The sequence below is a fragment of the Antechinus flavipes genome, chromosome 1 (assembly GCF_016432865.1).
Source record: "Antechinus flavipes isolate AdamAnt ecotype Samford, QLD, Australia chromosome 1, AdamAnt_v2, whole genome shotgun sequence".
Lineage (NCBI taxonomy): Eukaryota > Metazoa > Chordata > Mammalia > Dasyuromorphia > Dasyuridae > Antechinus > Antechinus flavipes.
This window is the reverse complement of record NC_067398.1, coordinates 661,017,572-661,033,992: the sequence shown is the minus strand read 5'-3', so window position 1 is coordinate 661,033,992 and position 16,421 is coordinate 661,017,572. Positions and strand designations below refer to the sequence as shown.

Genomic DNA, 16,421 nt, shown 5'->3' with positions numbered 1-16,421 from the left:
ACAAGGGGTTGGGACTGGGGGTTGGAGGCAGGTAGCTTAAGGGGAGCAGGGGGCGGACATGGCGGTGTCACAGAGTAGAAGCTAAGGAGTTGGGGAGCATAGGAAAAATGAAGAGGTGTGTGATATTTGGTAGCACAAACGAAGCTGTTTACCTGAAAACAAGTACAGAACAAATAATTCAAGGGAAATTCTAGCTTAGAGGATGGGGCCCTCTGAGCTGGGAGAGCAGGGAATGGGGCTCGGATGCTTCAGACAGAGCAGCCCCTACAATCCTGCCAGCAATACATCTCCCATCCCATCAGGCTTAAAGTGTGAGGAGTGATTAGGAGGGAATCCTGACTGTAAAAACCATTTATTCTAGCTGAGTGTCCTCCTCTCCCCTCAGCTGGCTCATAGAGCTGACATCATCTCGTTCAAAGATTCCCAACCTTTCCCCAAAGGTACAAAGTTTGTCAAGAGGGGCAAATACCTATATTATCCCATTGAAATATTCTGAAAGTAATAATTTGTGTGTGTAAATGTTATGTACCTAATAAAGTTTTCCTCATGAAAAATTAATCTCTTTACCCATCTATCTGGATCAGTAAAGAATTGGAGTCAGGAAAATGTGGCTTCTAGTCTTGCCTCAGATATTTGATTTCTCTGTGACCCTGGGCACTTTAAATCCCCCTTTCTCAATCTCAATTTTCTCATCTGTAAAATGGGGATAATAGCTTCACTTTGTGGGGTCATTGTGATGATTAAATAAAATAGGACATGTAAAGTATTTATACTATATTGTTGTTTAGCCATATGTGTTTCTTTGTGACCTTATATGCCAATACTGTCCATGGGGTTTTCTTGGCAAACATTCTGGGGTGGTTTGCCATTTCCTTCTCCAATGGATTAAAGAAGAGTTTATGTGACTTGACCAGGATCACATAGCTAGGCCATATCTGAACTGATTCCAAGCCTAGTGCTCTATCCACTGATCCACCTGGCTGCCTCAAAGCACTATATACATGATAGCTGTTGTTATTTATCTCATTTCTTATATATATATCCATAGCATAATCTAGAATATCTTAAGCTGGAGTCCTCCTCAGGTCCTCAAGGGGTGAATAAATAGATTTCAGTAGGTCTATGAATAGAGATGGAGGAGAGGGGATTATATTTTTATTTTCATTAATCTCTAAACAAATTTAGCATTCCTTTTAATTATAAACTCAACAAATTTTTTAAAAGAATTATTCTGAGAAGGGGTTAATAAGCTTCAAGCTGTGAGAGAGGTCTGTGCCACACAAAAGCTTAAAAACAGCTTAAAAATCATATCTAATGGAAAGGTTTAATGAAAGCTAAGGAGTCCAGGGCTTAAGGAAGGTAGGGGTGACAGGCCTGGTGGTACTGAGGAAAGAATGCTGGGTCTTGAGTCAGGAGATGTGGATGATGTTGGCCCCACTATTTCCTAGCTATTGGATTTCGGCAAATTACTTGCCTTTCTGAATCCTGGTTTTTATCCAATAAAAGCAGCTAACAGACCCTTCACTAGTGACTGACTTTTGCTGTGGCATTTATAGAACTTTTCCCTCATCTTTATATACTATAAAATTAGGGGATCATTATTTAAGTTAGTTCACCTCTCTGGGTCTCAGTTTCCTCATCTGTAAAATAGGGATAACAATTTTCACATTACCTTTGGGTTGTGCTACTTCAAGGCACTTAAAAAATTCTAAAATACTGGAGAAATTCAAGCTACTATAGTTTTATGATTTGGGGACCCACTGAGCAGACAGTGGAGAAGCTTAGAAGAAAAGAGAAGGCATCTCTGAAGGCAAAAGGTGTCCAGGAAGGGAAGGACTTTTTTTAGGACAGTGCTTAGGATTGCAGGATGAATAAATGAATGAATGGACAGATGAATGAGGAAGTGGAGCTTGAGCCTTCACCCTCCTACTCTCAGGTAGTACCTCCCGCCTAACCCATTTCCTTGCTCCTTCCCGTCCAGTGTTTTATGTTCCACTCCACTTTTTCCTTCTTCCCCACTTTCCCTGGCCTCTCAACTCCTTGGAATTCCTCTGGCCTTGGGGAGGAGCTTTGTTGGGGGGGGGGGGCACCAGAGCCCCCAATCCTCCCACTTTCTGGCCATTCATTGGGTTGTAAGGATCTGGACTAGAGAATCCAGCGACTGAGGTGGGAGCTGGTTGCTTAATAATGTTCTATCAGTCTCTCTCCCCCTCCCCCTTCCCCCCCACTATTCTTTTCCAAGCTAAACCATTCACCAACTCAGTAATTCTACAAAAACATCCCCCAAGTAGATAAATGGTACCCAGGCGGGGGAGGAGGAGGCTGGGAGAGAGACAGGCTGACAGTTCAGTTATACTTTAGTTTTTGCTGTTTACCTTGGATTTTACCTTGAATCTCTGTCACTGTCCCCCATCTTCTTCTTCTGTAGAAGTGGGGCTTGATGGAGATCTGCAGCCAAAGAAGCCCCTAATTACCACTACCTATATTCAGAGGGCAAGTTACCTCTAAGCTTTATTTAGCTTCCTCATCTGTACAATGAGATTAGACTAGGTAACCTCCAAGATTCCTTCTAGCTCTAAATTTGTAACCATACATATGTCTATAATATGCCTTCCAGCTCTGACATTCTGTGTTTCGAGATTCCTTCCAGCTCTGACAGTCTATGTTCTCTGCCCATGATTTTAAGCCAGCCTGAGTAAGGAGGGGTTGGGGGAAACACAATGGGAAACTCAGTGTGCGTCATCGGGAAGGGGAGCATTAAGGGGCCTGGCTCGGTGCTGGGAACGGAAGGCAATCCAGTCCAAGGGTAAGAACAAAACAAAGGCAGAAAAAGAGTCCCAGGGGGGAAAGCTCTGGGGTCAGAGCGGACCACAAGACCCCAGTGAGTCAGTGGCCTGGAATGTCCCAAGGAGGGGCTAATAGAAGAAAGGGGAGGATGGGATAGGACAATAAATGAGGAAGAACAATGGTTAAAAGAATCAAGGTAGACTTTATTTCAGCTACTCAAGAGCTTCTTCATTTTCCATTTGGTAGTATAAAAAAAAAGATTCCTGGATTCAGAAACCCAAGTAGAGTTTGGTTTCTGCTACTAACTACCTGTGAGACTTCCAAAGAATCACAGAATTTCAGAGTTAGAAGGGACTTCTAATGGCTATTCAGTTCCAAGCCACAGATGTAGAAAGAGAGTGAGGTCTGGAAGAGACCTCATAGGTTGAAGATGCTAATTTTACGGGTGAGGAAACTGAGGCTCCTCAATTTAGTCATTTCAAATCATGGGAGTATCAAGTACCTAGAGCTGATATCCAAACTCAGGTCTCCACTTCTGCCCACACTCTACCACAATGCTGCTTCTTCCTCTCTGCAAAGGGCTAGAATTGGGCCTCTAACAGTCCTAATATTATAGCTAATATTATGGCTAATATTTATACAGTTCTTTGAAGTTTGCAGAGCAGTTTATGTGTTTTATCTCCCATAATCCTAACAAAGTGGGATGGGACACACACACACACACACCACATTCTATTTTACATATGAGGAAACTAAGGCTGACACAGAGTAAGTGACTTGTTCAAGTTCACCTATTAAGTGTCTAAGGCAGGATATTAATTCAGATTCTAAGTTTTACAAATGAACCTCTTGACTCTGACAGTTTCTGTTCTAAGGTCCCCCTCAACTCCAACATTCAGTGCTCTACATCCAAATGGATATCTCCCATTACTTATATTCTCTGGTCCCAGATCCCTCTCAGCTCTGACTTCCTGTGACTTTGGAGTCTCAGGTGAATCACCTCATAGTCTTGGGTCTGCTACGTCTCGGCTCACATAAAAATCACCCCAGTCCCAAGGGTGAGGACATCTGAATAATGTAGTATGGTGCAGCTCTGCTTTTAGAGATAAAGCCTAGTCCATGGCCTAGCATTTTTTCTATACATCAGGAGGAAGCTTCCTTCTTGCAAAATGCTTTCCAGAGGTTCTGCAGCTGTGTTCAGTTTTCCCAGTTGGCCTCTGGGCAGGGGCCATACTACTTCCAAGCCAGCTCTTCTTGCTTAAACCATCTGAGACAAAGGTGGAAGTTTCCCAGAAAAAGGAAGGTCAGTGGTATATTCCTTATAACCCAGTGTTTCAAAACCCTAAGAGTGTGGAAATTTCTCTGGTTGTCTGTCTACCCTGTAGCTTACTAGATACAACCATAGACTTTCTTTGTGCCTTCATGGGGAATGAAGGCCTTGATCTCTATGGTTAACAATCTGGTTTTGCCTCTTATCAGCCTGTCTGGTAAGTCAGGAGAAAAGCTCTCAGCAACCATGGATTCAAGAAGTCATGCTCCTGACAACTGCCATTCCTGTGGTAATGCTTCACTACCCAGAAAGACAAGTACTATTATCCTTACTTTACAAAGAAGGTAACTAAAGAACCAAAGAGGAGTGACTTATCCAAGACCACATGGCTAGTTAGTAACAGAAGCAAACCTGACGGTCATCACTTTCCACAATATCTAGCACCTATACCTTTAAACTACATTATCTGTTAGTTTTATATTCCATTCCATTCCATATTTCTCCCTTCTTTCAGGAAAAAGAAAATTCAGATCAACAATTCCTAATCCATCCTGAATGATATAGGGACAATTACAATAGTAATGGAGAGAAGAGGAAAGATGGAAGGAAGGGAGAAGAGGAGAGGGGAAACAGAAGAAAAGGGGAAAAGAAAGAGGGAAGGAAGAGAGGTGAGGAGAAGAAAGGGGAGAAGAGGAGAGGGGAGAGGAAGGGAGGAGAGGAGGGGAGAGAAGGTAGAAGCAGTTTGAGGAAGGATGAGTGGATCCCATGGTTCTGGTTCCTGCCTGCTCTTTGTTGCCTATTGTATCCCACCCCCAGCCCTGCCTCTCCCCTGGGAATCACAAAATGGGCTAAAGCCATCGATCTTTGCTACATGGGGACCATCTATGAAGAAGCCTCAGGGAATGCTAACTAGATGTCAGCTCTTCAGTACTTGAAAATACATTGTATACCTTACTTAGAAACCAGACTCAGGCAGGGATTTTTGTTGTACCTCATTGTTTCAGACTCTTTGTGACCCCATTTGGGGCAAAGATACTAGAGTAGTTTGCCTTTTCCTTCTCCAGCTCATTTTATAGATGAAGAAACTGAGGCAAACAGGATAAGTGACTTGTCATACAGCTTGGATTTGAGTTCAAGTTTTCCTGGCTCCAGATTCAGCATTCTATCCACTGTGACACTTAGCTGCCCAATGGAGGGATTAACCATACCATTCTATAAAGGTAGAAACTGTGACTTCAAAAGGAGGGAGCCTTGTGAAAAGACTGGAGAGATGGGGGAGATACTTTACTGGGCTCGATACTCTTGATAGTTCACACTGTCCTAGCCCCCTTCTACTAAGTAGGATTCCCAGCTTGGGAATTAGCTATGGATACAATTATTTCTTCACTATCCTTACAAGGCTAGGACAAACTGAAGAAAGGTCTATCCTGGGAAATCCAGTGATGTACATATCCAGGACTACATCTCCCATCATGCATTGGGTTTTGATACTGGTTCAAAGAAAGGCACCCACTGAGGGAGGGGGCAGTGCTGTGTAGCAGGGAGGGTGAGGGGTGTGTGACACTACCAGAATTCTAGATGAAGGGAGGGAGAGGGTAACATCAGATCCCTGATCCCAGACTACTCACCAAAAGAAGGATTTGTAATAACCCGAGGCTCATGGCCCCCCAAATCACCTTAACACTTTCTAATTTACGGGCACTTTATCTGGATGTCCCTTGTGGAGGGATGATGAATGGGTTTGATAATCAGAGAGAATTATGTTTCTCAGGCGAGTGGCCCCAGCCCTAACATTGCTCGCTGCTTTTGTGGCCTATAGAACCAGCTGTACAGAACCTGGGGCCAAGTTTTTGTGGGGATCCCTTGCACAGTCAAACTCAGTTAACTGCTTTTTATGACACCAAAGTCTCCATGAGGGCAAAGACTGTCTGAGCTCACAAAATTCACAGCAACCAACTGGTCTATTACAAAAATCCTCTCTACAATAGGTCATCCAGTTTCCACATGGAAACCTCCAGGGATGAACTTATTCCTTCCACTGCAATCTTCCACTCTAGGACAGCTCTAATTGGTATAAAGTTGTTGATTCCCCCCCCCCCCACTTTCTGACACTGAGCAGAGACTCACACTACAAATTCTACTTTGTGCCTAGTTCTGCCTTCTGGGGCCAAGCAGAACAAAGCTAATCCCTTTCCCCCACAACAGGCCTTCATATTTGAAGGTAGCTCTCATGGTTTCCCTAAATCTCTTCTGGTTTCTGACATCCTGGCTGATCTCCCTCTGAGCTTTTCCTGCTCCTCATTGTTCTTCCTAAAATGTGGCGCCCAGAATGAACACAGAGATCCAAATATAAGCTGACCGGTAGAGAAGCTTTATCTGCCTTGCTCTAGATGCCATCTAAAACTGGTTATCTCTGGGGCAGCTAGATGGTGTAGTAGAATTGGCTTTGGAGTCAGCATGACCTGAGTTCAAATATGGCTCCACACACTTAATTTGACTAGCTGGTGACCCTGGACAAATCACTTTCCTCAAATAAAAATAAATATTAAAAATTAAAATTTTTTTTAAAAATTGTTTTCTCAGGGTCCAGAACAGCATTCTGCACATAGTAGGCCCTTAATATTAATTCCCAGGATCATAAACTTAGAAGTGATTTTAAAAGCCATTAGTTTTCTCCCCTACCTCCCCATTTTAAGAGGCCAAAAGGAATTAAGTGTCTGGTCAAGGTCACATAAGTAGAAATAGCAGAGCCCCTCGTAGAATTTGATTCTCTGGCTCTAGAGTTACTGCTCTTTCCATTGGACTATTCTGCTTCTCTAATGGGAATTGAATCAAATTGGATTCCCTCCAATGGGCTCATCCTCAGGGCCTAGGGAAGCATTGGACAGAGCGCAGTATTGGACACCCATCTGAGGTTGCTTCACTGCAGTCTCACCAGAAGGCAGGGAATTAGATGGCATTGGTGCCTCCAGGACCTTTTCCATTCCAAAGTCAGGTCTGTCGATTCCTAACTCTGGCCTGGATGATGAGTCAATTGGAAAATTAGCAAAATGTCTCTTAAGCAACTATTATAGGCAAGGCACTCTGTGTGTGTGTGTGTGTGTGTGTGTGTGTGTGTGTGTGTGTGTGTGTGTGATAAATCTTAGAATCACAGACATGGAAGGATCTTAAGGTTCCCTCCCCTTTCCTCAAAACTGGAAGGACCCTAGTCCACCTATCTCAGAGGGCACAAGAATGCCCTCTGAGACCTCCCTGACAAAGGTCATCCAGCCTTATTGGATGCTTCCACTGATAAGTAGTTTAGTTCTCTATGTCACAATCTGTTCTACGGTGGAATACCTCAGATTGTTAGAATGATGTTTTTTTCTGAGTAACATCTTCCTCTATAATTTTCTGGTCCTAGTCCTTCTGGGGCCAAGAATTGGAGAGTTGGGTTGACCTTCAGAAAGGACCAAGTCCAAATTATACCCAAGAAGAAATGTCCTATAATATCTCCAGCAAGTGATCATGCACTCTCTGCTTAAAAACTACCAGTCTTTAATTAAATTCAGTTGCAGGCAGACAATGCACAACTTCCCATGGCAGCTTATTCTACTTTGGGACAGTCTAATTGGTAGAATGTTTTTCTTTATATGCAGGTACAATCAGTTTCTCTAAAAATTCAATTCCTCTAATTTCTTCCCTCTGGGCCCAAGAAGAGTCAATTTAATCCTTATTTCCCCTTCTAGTCCCTCAGCTATTTAAAGATAGCTCTCATGTACTTTATAAGCTGTCTCTTCTCCAGGCTAAACATCCTCAACTTCTTCAAGCAATCCTTGCAGTCTTGTCTTCTCAACCTATCCTGATTGCCTTCCTCTGGTCCCCAAATCTGATTTATTAATGTCCTTCTTACATGGCCAATGTGGAAATTAAGATCATCTGTAAGGAAAGTAAAATGGCCAATGTGGGAAATGATAGCCAATATTAGAATTTGTTTTACTTGACCATGTATACTTGTTATAAGAGTTTGTTTTTCTTGTTTATTTCTCAAAGGGAGAGGGGAGAAAACAAATGCTTATTAAATGAAACACCAGTTAATTTTAAAAATTGTCCTTCCTGAAATACAGCTCCCAGATCTAAACACGATGCTACAGATGCTACAGTCTGGCCACGGCAGAGAACAACAGGCATCTTACCTTCCTCATTCTAGATACTCTGCGTGTATTAATGCGGCCTAAGATCCATTTAGCTTTGATGGCCTGCTTTGCTTCATTGGTGAATCATATGGAGTTTTCCATCTACTAAAAGCCTCAGAGCCTTCTCACAAAACTATTTAACAGTCTGGCCGCACCTTCTCATCCTTGTACTTGGGGTTACAAAATAAAAAGCCCAAGACTGGGGCCATACATTTATTCCAATTACATTTCATGTGTTATATTTGGTTCATTGTTCCAGTGAGCCAAGATATTTCTAACACCCTATTTTGCCACCCAACATGTTTCTTGCCTATTGCTTCCAGCTTGCTGCTCTCCACAAGTCTTGTATGCATGCCACGGATACCTTCAACCAAATCACTGATAAAAATGCTGAGCAGCATAAGACCAAGGGTAGTGATATCTGGGACATTTCACTGGAGACATGTCTCAAGTGGACTCTTACCAGTTCTGAATCTCCTTCACTGAGTATGCAATCATCCAAACCAGTGTCTCCAAACTTTTTTTTGGACAGTGTATCCCTACAGGCAAACCACTTTTGAGCATCCCATCTACACATGAATATCTACATCTATAAATTATATTTATATACACACATCTATATGTTATACATATATACATACATATGTACATAAAGGGTAACTCATTGTCCTAACCAAAACAAAAAATGTGGAAGAGGGAAGCTTTTACCAGTCATTGCGCCAGAATGTAGAGGCTATATTTTGAAGGACTCCTCCTGAAGCTAGAAAGTGATCTTGGTGGGAGAGGAAGGATGAGGAGGACATAGATGGCTGATGTAGGTACCAGGAATAGGGCAGTTATAATTGTTTAGAGGGGTTGATGGCTGGAAAAGGAGGAAGGGACTAGGAGTTTGCACAGTATATAGGGAGGAAATAAAGAGGGAAGAATAAGTGTATTAGAGAGAAATCTCATAATTAGCTATTTCAGGAAAACTTTCTGCCCTCTGGTTAATCACATATTTCTTGGGGTCTTGTCCTGACCTTCTACACTGGAGACCACTGATTCATACTAGCTTTCTGAGACATCCTTGGGGTTACAAACTCTCCAAGCTAGAAGGTATCCTAAAGGGCATTGTAGTCCAAATGTGTACAATTTTCTTAACCTGGAGTTCATGAATTTATTTTAAAAATATTTTGAAAATGCTATTTCAATATAACTGATTTTCTTTATGATCCTATATATTTTATTTTAAGCATTGAAAATCTTTCTGAGAAATGGTCCATAGGCTTCACCATATTGTCAAAGGACTCCTTGTCACAAACAAAGGTTACAGACTGCTCTACAGCATTCCTAAAGTAAGATTGAAGCTGCATGGGGAACTCAATCTCCTCAAGGCAACTGAGTCTACTTTTGGATAAATCTCATTGTTACGAATTTTATGTTTCCTTTTTTTTGCCCCAATGGAAATCTAAACATTGCTCTTAGTTTTGTCCTCTAGGGTTAAACAGTATGATTCTCTTTTATGTGATGACCCTTCCAGTGCTTCTAGGTAGATATCATATCCCTCCCTTGGGTTTTATTTCTCCAGGTTAAACATTCTCTATGCCATAAAGGAATCTATGATCTAGTTCTGCAGACAGGCTAAAAAAAGATGCACACTATAAGACTGTGTTTATGAAGTGGCTACAAGAAAACAAGGAAAATGGAGATTATTATTGGCTAGGGTGGTCAGGGAAAACTTCCTGGAAGAGGCAGGAAGCCAGTTAGTGCTTGAAGGATGAGTAAGACTAAGGGTAAGGGTTTAGGTGGAAGTGGAAGGATGTTCTAGGTGTATACAGGGAGTGGTAGGTAGGGTTTTGAAGAATATAATGTAATAATGGACAAGACAATGAACCAATGTATGAATGAAAATCTTGATAGATTTGAGAACAATTGGCCAACTCAATAATCCAACAGTGATTCCAGAAGATCATTAAACCTACTACTCACTTCATGACATAAAACTGCTGAATTCAAAATTAAGAAGAACACATACTTTTCTGGATATTTGTTTTTTCTCCTACCCATTCCCCAATTAGAATGGAATAAAGTAAGCATTTATATGGTACCTACTATGTGCCAGGCACTGTGCTAAGTGCTTAACAAATATTACTTCATTTGATTTAAGGCAAATAGACTCATCCAACATCATGTAGCAAATAAAGGACTGGAGGCCAAATCTGAACTCAGAAAGATGAGTCTTTGTGAGTGGGGGTCCAGTGTTCTATTTACTGGACTACCAGTCAAGCAAAATAAATTGCCCCATTGACCATGTAGATCAAATGAAGTAATATTTGTTAAGCACTTAGCACAGTGCCTGGCACATAGTAGGTACTATATAACTGCTTATTCTATTCCATTCTAGTTGGGGAATGGGTGGGAGAAAAAACAAATGCTAAATTAAATAAAATGTTTATATTTATATATATACACACATGTATATACACACATATATAAGGAGGAAGGGACTAGGAGTTTACACAGTATAGGGAGGAAATAAGGAGGGAAGAATAAGTGTGGTTGTGTCAGAGAGAAATCTCATATTTAGTTATTTCAGGAAACTTTCTGCCCTCTGGTTAATTACATATTTCTTGGGGTCTTGCCCTAACCTTCTATGTTGGAGACCACCGATCCACACCAGCTTTCTGGGATATCCATGGGAGTCATGAAATCTCCAAGCTAGAAGGGATCCTAGAGAGCATATAATCCAAATGAATACATATAATTTTCTTAACCTGGGATTCATATTTTTTAAATATTTTGAGAAAATTTTGAAAAAAAAAAAACAAATGCTAAGTTAAATAAAATGTTTATATTTCGACATATACAGCCATGTATACACACACATATATATGTATACACATGTGTGATATATACATATATGTGTATATAGAGATATACAGATATGTATGTGCATCCGTATACATATACACCTCCAGTGTTTGTTAAGAAGATCCAGAAAGAATGCAATCCAAAGCTCTTGAGGCTGTGTTACCTTAAGATTTCAAGCAAACCCTTTTCCAAATCTGGGTCTCAGTTTTCTCTTCAGTAAAGTGGGGATAGTGCCATCTGCCCAGGCAGTCTCAGAAATCAGTTAAATAAGCCTCAAAGGAGATAAGTATGCTAAATGGTTTGTAAATGTCAGAGGGTCATTACTGACTAGTAGGGGAAAATGGAGTTCTCAATGTTTGTGTCACAAACACCTCTGACTGCAGAAAACTCCCTTTTCAGAATATTGTTATTAAATGAAGAAAAAAAATGCATGAGACTACAGTAAGGAAACTGATTATATCAAAATACAGTCAAGTTCAAAGACTCCAAGTTAAGAGAAACCTGGATCAAAAGGGGAAAGGGACAGGGGGAGGGAAAGTTAGGGGTTCAAAGAATTATCCTACTTATGAACTGAGAGGTATTTTTTCCAGGATCTTGAACAGAAGATATCAGCACGTGGATCTTTAGTAAGTGGGGAAGGGGAGAGTAACAGTCTGGGATATAATGTAGAGCCTCTCTTAAAAGCTTGCAATACAAGAAACATTTAAAAAGTGCCTGCTGTGTTCAGAACCCTAGATGCTAGCAGAGATCAAGTACTGGAAGGGTCCCCAAGTTTGACTACACCATTTTACAGAAGAAGAGAATGGGATCCATGGAAATGAAGTGATGTCCAAGGCCACAGAGGTAGTATGTCATATGTAAAATTTGAATCTAGATTCTCTGACTAAGTCAGTGTGTTTTTCCCTTGTTACTATTACCTACCTTCATGGAGTTTACCACCTGGTGGGTGATAAAGAACCTAGCATTTTAGCATAATAGCAACAGCAAGGTTTTACTGGAAGTCTGAGGGGAAAGGTTATTTGCTTGTTTTGGTTAGAATGGAGGTTTAGGGCGAATATAGGGAAGTAGTATTTCCCACAATAGAAAGAAACTCACTAGGAGAAGAAGGGAATGATGGGGGGGGGGGAGGGAGAGAAGAATAGGAAGAAAAACATATCAAGCTTGGTTGAAAAAAGTCTAGTCTAATAGAAAGAGCTCTGGATTTGTTATCAGGACATCTGCATCCTAATGCTGGTTCTGTTGCTCGCCTGGTAGTGGGATTGTGGGCAAGGTATTTACTCTTTGGGTGCCTCAATTTTCCTCTTCTGTAAAATGGGAATAATAATGCTGGCATTGTTGGGATTTTTTCTTAAAGCACTTTGTAAACTTTATCTAGATAAATGAAATGATTCTTATTCATGAGGGGCCGGATCCCACTTCCAAGGCTAGTATATGACTTGTGGTGATGTCATTTTTATGTTTGGAATAGGTTCCCTCCCCCCTTTTTGGACAAATCAGTCCCATCTTTGGGATGATAACAAATGGATCACATTACCCTTCTAACTAAGGCCTTTGTTCATATCTTTGCAAGTCTTTTGCAAGCAGCTTTTCACAGATTCTCACAGACCTGTTTCCCCAGTCCTACCCCTACCCTCCACTTCTGGGCAAGGATTTATTAACCCCATCTGAAAGATGAAGAAGCTAAAGGTTCAGAGTGGGTAGAAGTTTGCCCAAGGTCACACAGCTAAAGAGAGGCAGAAACAGTATAAGGAGCCAGGTCTTCTCATTACAAGCCTCAACCTTCATCACTATATCCTGCTGCCTCTGTTTCCAAGAGACATGTTTCTGGGCCAGACAGACAGAGACAGATGTCCACCACCAAAGCAACCCAGGGAGAGAGAAGCTGACAGGGACCTTGAGCTCCAGGCCTGGATAGCCCCACCCTTTCCTAGATCCTGGCTTATGGCCTTGATGGGTGACCTTGGCCCCTTAGCATGTGCAGCCCCCTTCCCCCCTTTCCATAGAAGAGAGGGGAGGGGAAAAGGGCTGCAGCCAGCCTGAGGCTCCCAGGGGATTGCCGTTGGTGCTGTCCTTGGCCCAAGCTTTGCTTTTCCTTAGCACCATGAATCGTGCCATTGGCTGCTTCGTCCCTCCCTCCACAGCCGCACAGCTGCAGGATTTGGCTGAGGTGACCCACCTTAGGGGAGGGGGTGTGGGGATCCCTGTTTGCCCTGCCCTTCCCCCTAAGCTACCAGTAGCTAAACAGCAACAACAGAGAGGAGGAAAAATTGGGGGCTTCCTTTTCCTAGCCCACCAAAAAAAACAAAAGTCCATATTGCTTATGAAATGAGGGGCATTATACTAGGAAGTCTCTAAGGTTCCTCCCAGCTCTGACATTCTACAGTCCCTTTCAGCCTCTGTTCTATGTTCTAAGATCTCTTCCAGCCCTGACATTTGATATGTCATGATATCATCCCAGAGTGCTCTTCCTAAGGCTCTCCTAAAACAATCCTCTATGAAGGTATCCAGAACCCCCTCAATCTCCTTGCCTCCACAGTACTCCCTAAAGGGGGATAGATTAGGTGGGAGAGGTTGCCCTGTACTTAGGGCCCAAATAATTAGGTTCTTTCCCCAGTCTTCTTCCAGATACCTTCCAGAGACTGGCTGGCAGCAGCAGGACCCCCATCCCCCACTTCCCTTCCTTGCTGGGACTTATTCCTTTTCTATGATCTGCTCTAGGCTGGGCAATTGGGGAGAGAGTCAGAACCAGTCCTGATTCACATTCCTCTCCCTTTCCCCAACCCCAACATCCCAGAAGAAGGGGGGAAAGAGCAAACCATATATATATATATATAAAACCACTAATCCCCCTCCCCCAACACACCAGATACCTTCACAATCGATATCTGCAGAAGATAGACAAATCAATTATCCAATTCACACAAGTATTAAGTGCCTACTCTGTGCAGAGTATATTTATCCAGATAAATAGCAACCCTTCCCTCTGGAACAGAAAGCTCTAGGTTCAGACCTCAACGATTCAGATCATTGTCTATCCATCTACTTCCCTTTGTCCCTGACCTCAGTCGCACACATAAGTGAAGAATTAGGGAAAAACTTCTTAGAGACTAGAGACTAGACCAGTCTGAAGCACCACAACCCAAATTAGCCAATTCTCCATGCTCCCAGACCCATAGATCTGACATAAAGCAGTGCAGCCATAATCATCGGATCAACAAATGTTTACTGATGTGCTCATGGTGTGAGAGGTGATGAGGAGGGGGAATAATTCAAAGACCAAATAGACCAGATACTATGGCATTGGGACACGAGAATCCCCCCTCACAGAACCGAACCCTTTCCCCCATTCAATCCAAATCCTGTTTGTATCTACTAAAATCTAGAGACTCCAGAGCACTCTATAGCCTCAATGGAAATTCCAAGAAAATCACTGGCTCACTGGGGTTCTTGCCCCCAAACAAAGGTAAATAAACTGCAGTCTCTCTCCCTCCTCTTTTTTTCAGTGCTTCAACACTGGAATGGACAAGAAAGGACCTGAAATGACACCCCCTCCCCCTTTCTCCAAGTCCTGGTTAATCTCCAGGAAACCGGATCAGAGGCACAGGACTGTAATAGAGAGACCATCAGAAAACCAGGGTTCGAGTCCCAACTCTCCTAAAAAGCTGTGTGATGCAGGACAAGTCATATTCCCTCTATTTAGGCTTTAGTTTTGTTTCTTCTGCTTGATGCACCCTCCTACCCCCAGCCCAGCACCCAAGAACTAGATGCTCTCCAAAATTCTTTTCCTAGCCCTGGGACCGTTTGAGCTTGTAAGACCCGAGGAGAATCCATCTCCCAGAGCCCAAAGCAGTCTTCCTTCCTCCCAGCTTCACTAGAGTCCACCTGGGCCATCCTCCCTCTATCTCCCACCCCGGTCATACCGGGTCTAGGGGCTCCGAGGAACAGGGACCGGGGTACCAAAGGGTCGCGTGTCCCGCCCCGAAAGGTGCTGGACCTCTCCGCAGCGCCACCTCTTGGGAGCCCTGAGCAGGTAGCTCTGCTACCCAAGCAAGCGAGGGTCGCGTCCGGTCCCGGGGGGTGTCTGGAGGCCAAGTGAGCACCCTCGGCGCTCGGCCCCCTCTAACTCTGAGGGGGCGGGCTCGAAGGCCCGCCCACTGACCCCCCCCACAGGGGGCGGTGACTTTCCCCACTCCCTCTTTCTCACCCGATGCCCCGCTCCACCCCCCCCCCCACGGGCCACCCCGAGTTCGTAGCAGGCGACAACTAAGTTGTCCCAACCCCTCCACCTCCCACGTGCAGCCGCCCCCCAACCTCACGTGACGGAGCCCCCCGGGCTCCAGGGACCAATCACAGCCTGGAGGCTGCAGCACCCTCGAGTCGGGGGTGGGGTGGGGGGTGGCAAGGCTTTATTCCCCCCCAAAAACCATCCCCCCACAATCAGGAAGAGATAGATTCTTCCTTTGTCCCTTTGTCTCTCAGCCTGGGGGCGCCAGGGGGGGCTACAAGTCAGGCCTGGACACCTTGAGCCCAGAGCCGCGAGAGTCAGAAGGAGGGGGAGACCGGGAAAAGGGAAAAAGAGGGGGGATGAGGAGGGTGGAGAGGGGCAGTCGCTCCCCACCCAATTCAGTGCCAGCTTTGGCTGCGCCCCTTGAAGATCTGTGATCCCTCTATTGCACGCCACCTGCCCCTGCAGCTCCAAGGGTTGCCAGCCTCCTCTGAGTACCCGGGGACTCTACCCGTTCCACCCCCTACCCACCCCCCCACCCCCCCGCACAGCTCACCCCAATCTTTTTTGCTGCTACAGCTTCCACCACGGGGAGTGAGGGGCGGGGGCTGGACGTCGGGGGCGGGGGCCTAGATTTGCAGAAGCCCGTCCCCCCCCCCCCAGCCCCTCCTCCGCTATAGCTCCTGCCGCTCTCGGCCCCCGCCCCGCGCTTCCCGGGTCCCGTGCGGGGCGCTTACCTCGGCTGCCCGCGGTCCCCGGAGAGCGGCTGCGCGCGGCTCCCCGCGCCGTGCCCTGCGCTGCGCTCGGCGCGCACCTGTCCCTGCCCGCGCTGTGGCGGCGGCTCAGCCGGGCATCCTGTGGGGGGAAGGGGAGGAGGGAGAGGGGGGGAAGGAGAGGATTCGGGGGTCGGCTCCCCCCTCCCCCCCAGCACAGCCGCCGCCGCCGCAGCTGTGCGCGCCCAGGCAGCGGCACCTTGTTCGGTGCGCGGGCCGGCCAGGCGAGCTCCAAGCGGCAGCTGCAGCGGGGCTGGGGCGGCTGGGGCTGCGGGAGGAGGGGGAGGCGCGGTCCTGTCCGGTTCTGTCCCCTCCCCTCCAGCCCCCTCAAGCCCCTTCAG

The 16,421-nt window shown here is 44.8% G+C and overlaps 1 protein-coding gene across 2 annotated transcripts in view; it reads right to left on the bottom strand.

Moving 5' to 3' along the window:
* Positions 1-16,143, bottom strand: part of SEMA6B (semaphorin 6B) — a 43,929-nt gene extending 27,786 nt beyond the window's left edge. Inside the window, exon 1 of one of the 2 annotated variants that reach the window (XM_051971850.1) lies at positions 16,045-16,143. The gene's annotated coding sequence lies outside the window, so the exon portion shown is untranslated. Of the gene's footprint in view, positions 1-15,002; positions 15,025-16,044 lie in introns of those variants that run through there. The other variant, XM_051971851.1, reaches the window with a different exon arrangement.
* Between the last annotated feature and the right edge of the window lie 278 nt (positions 16,144-16,421).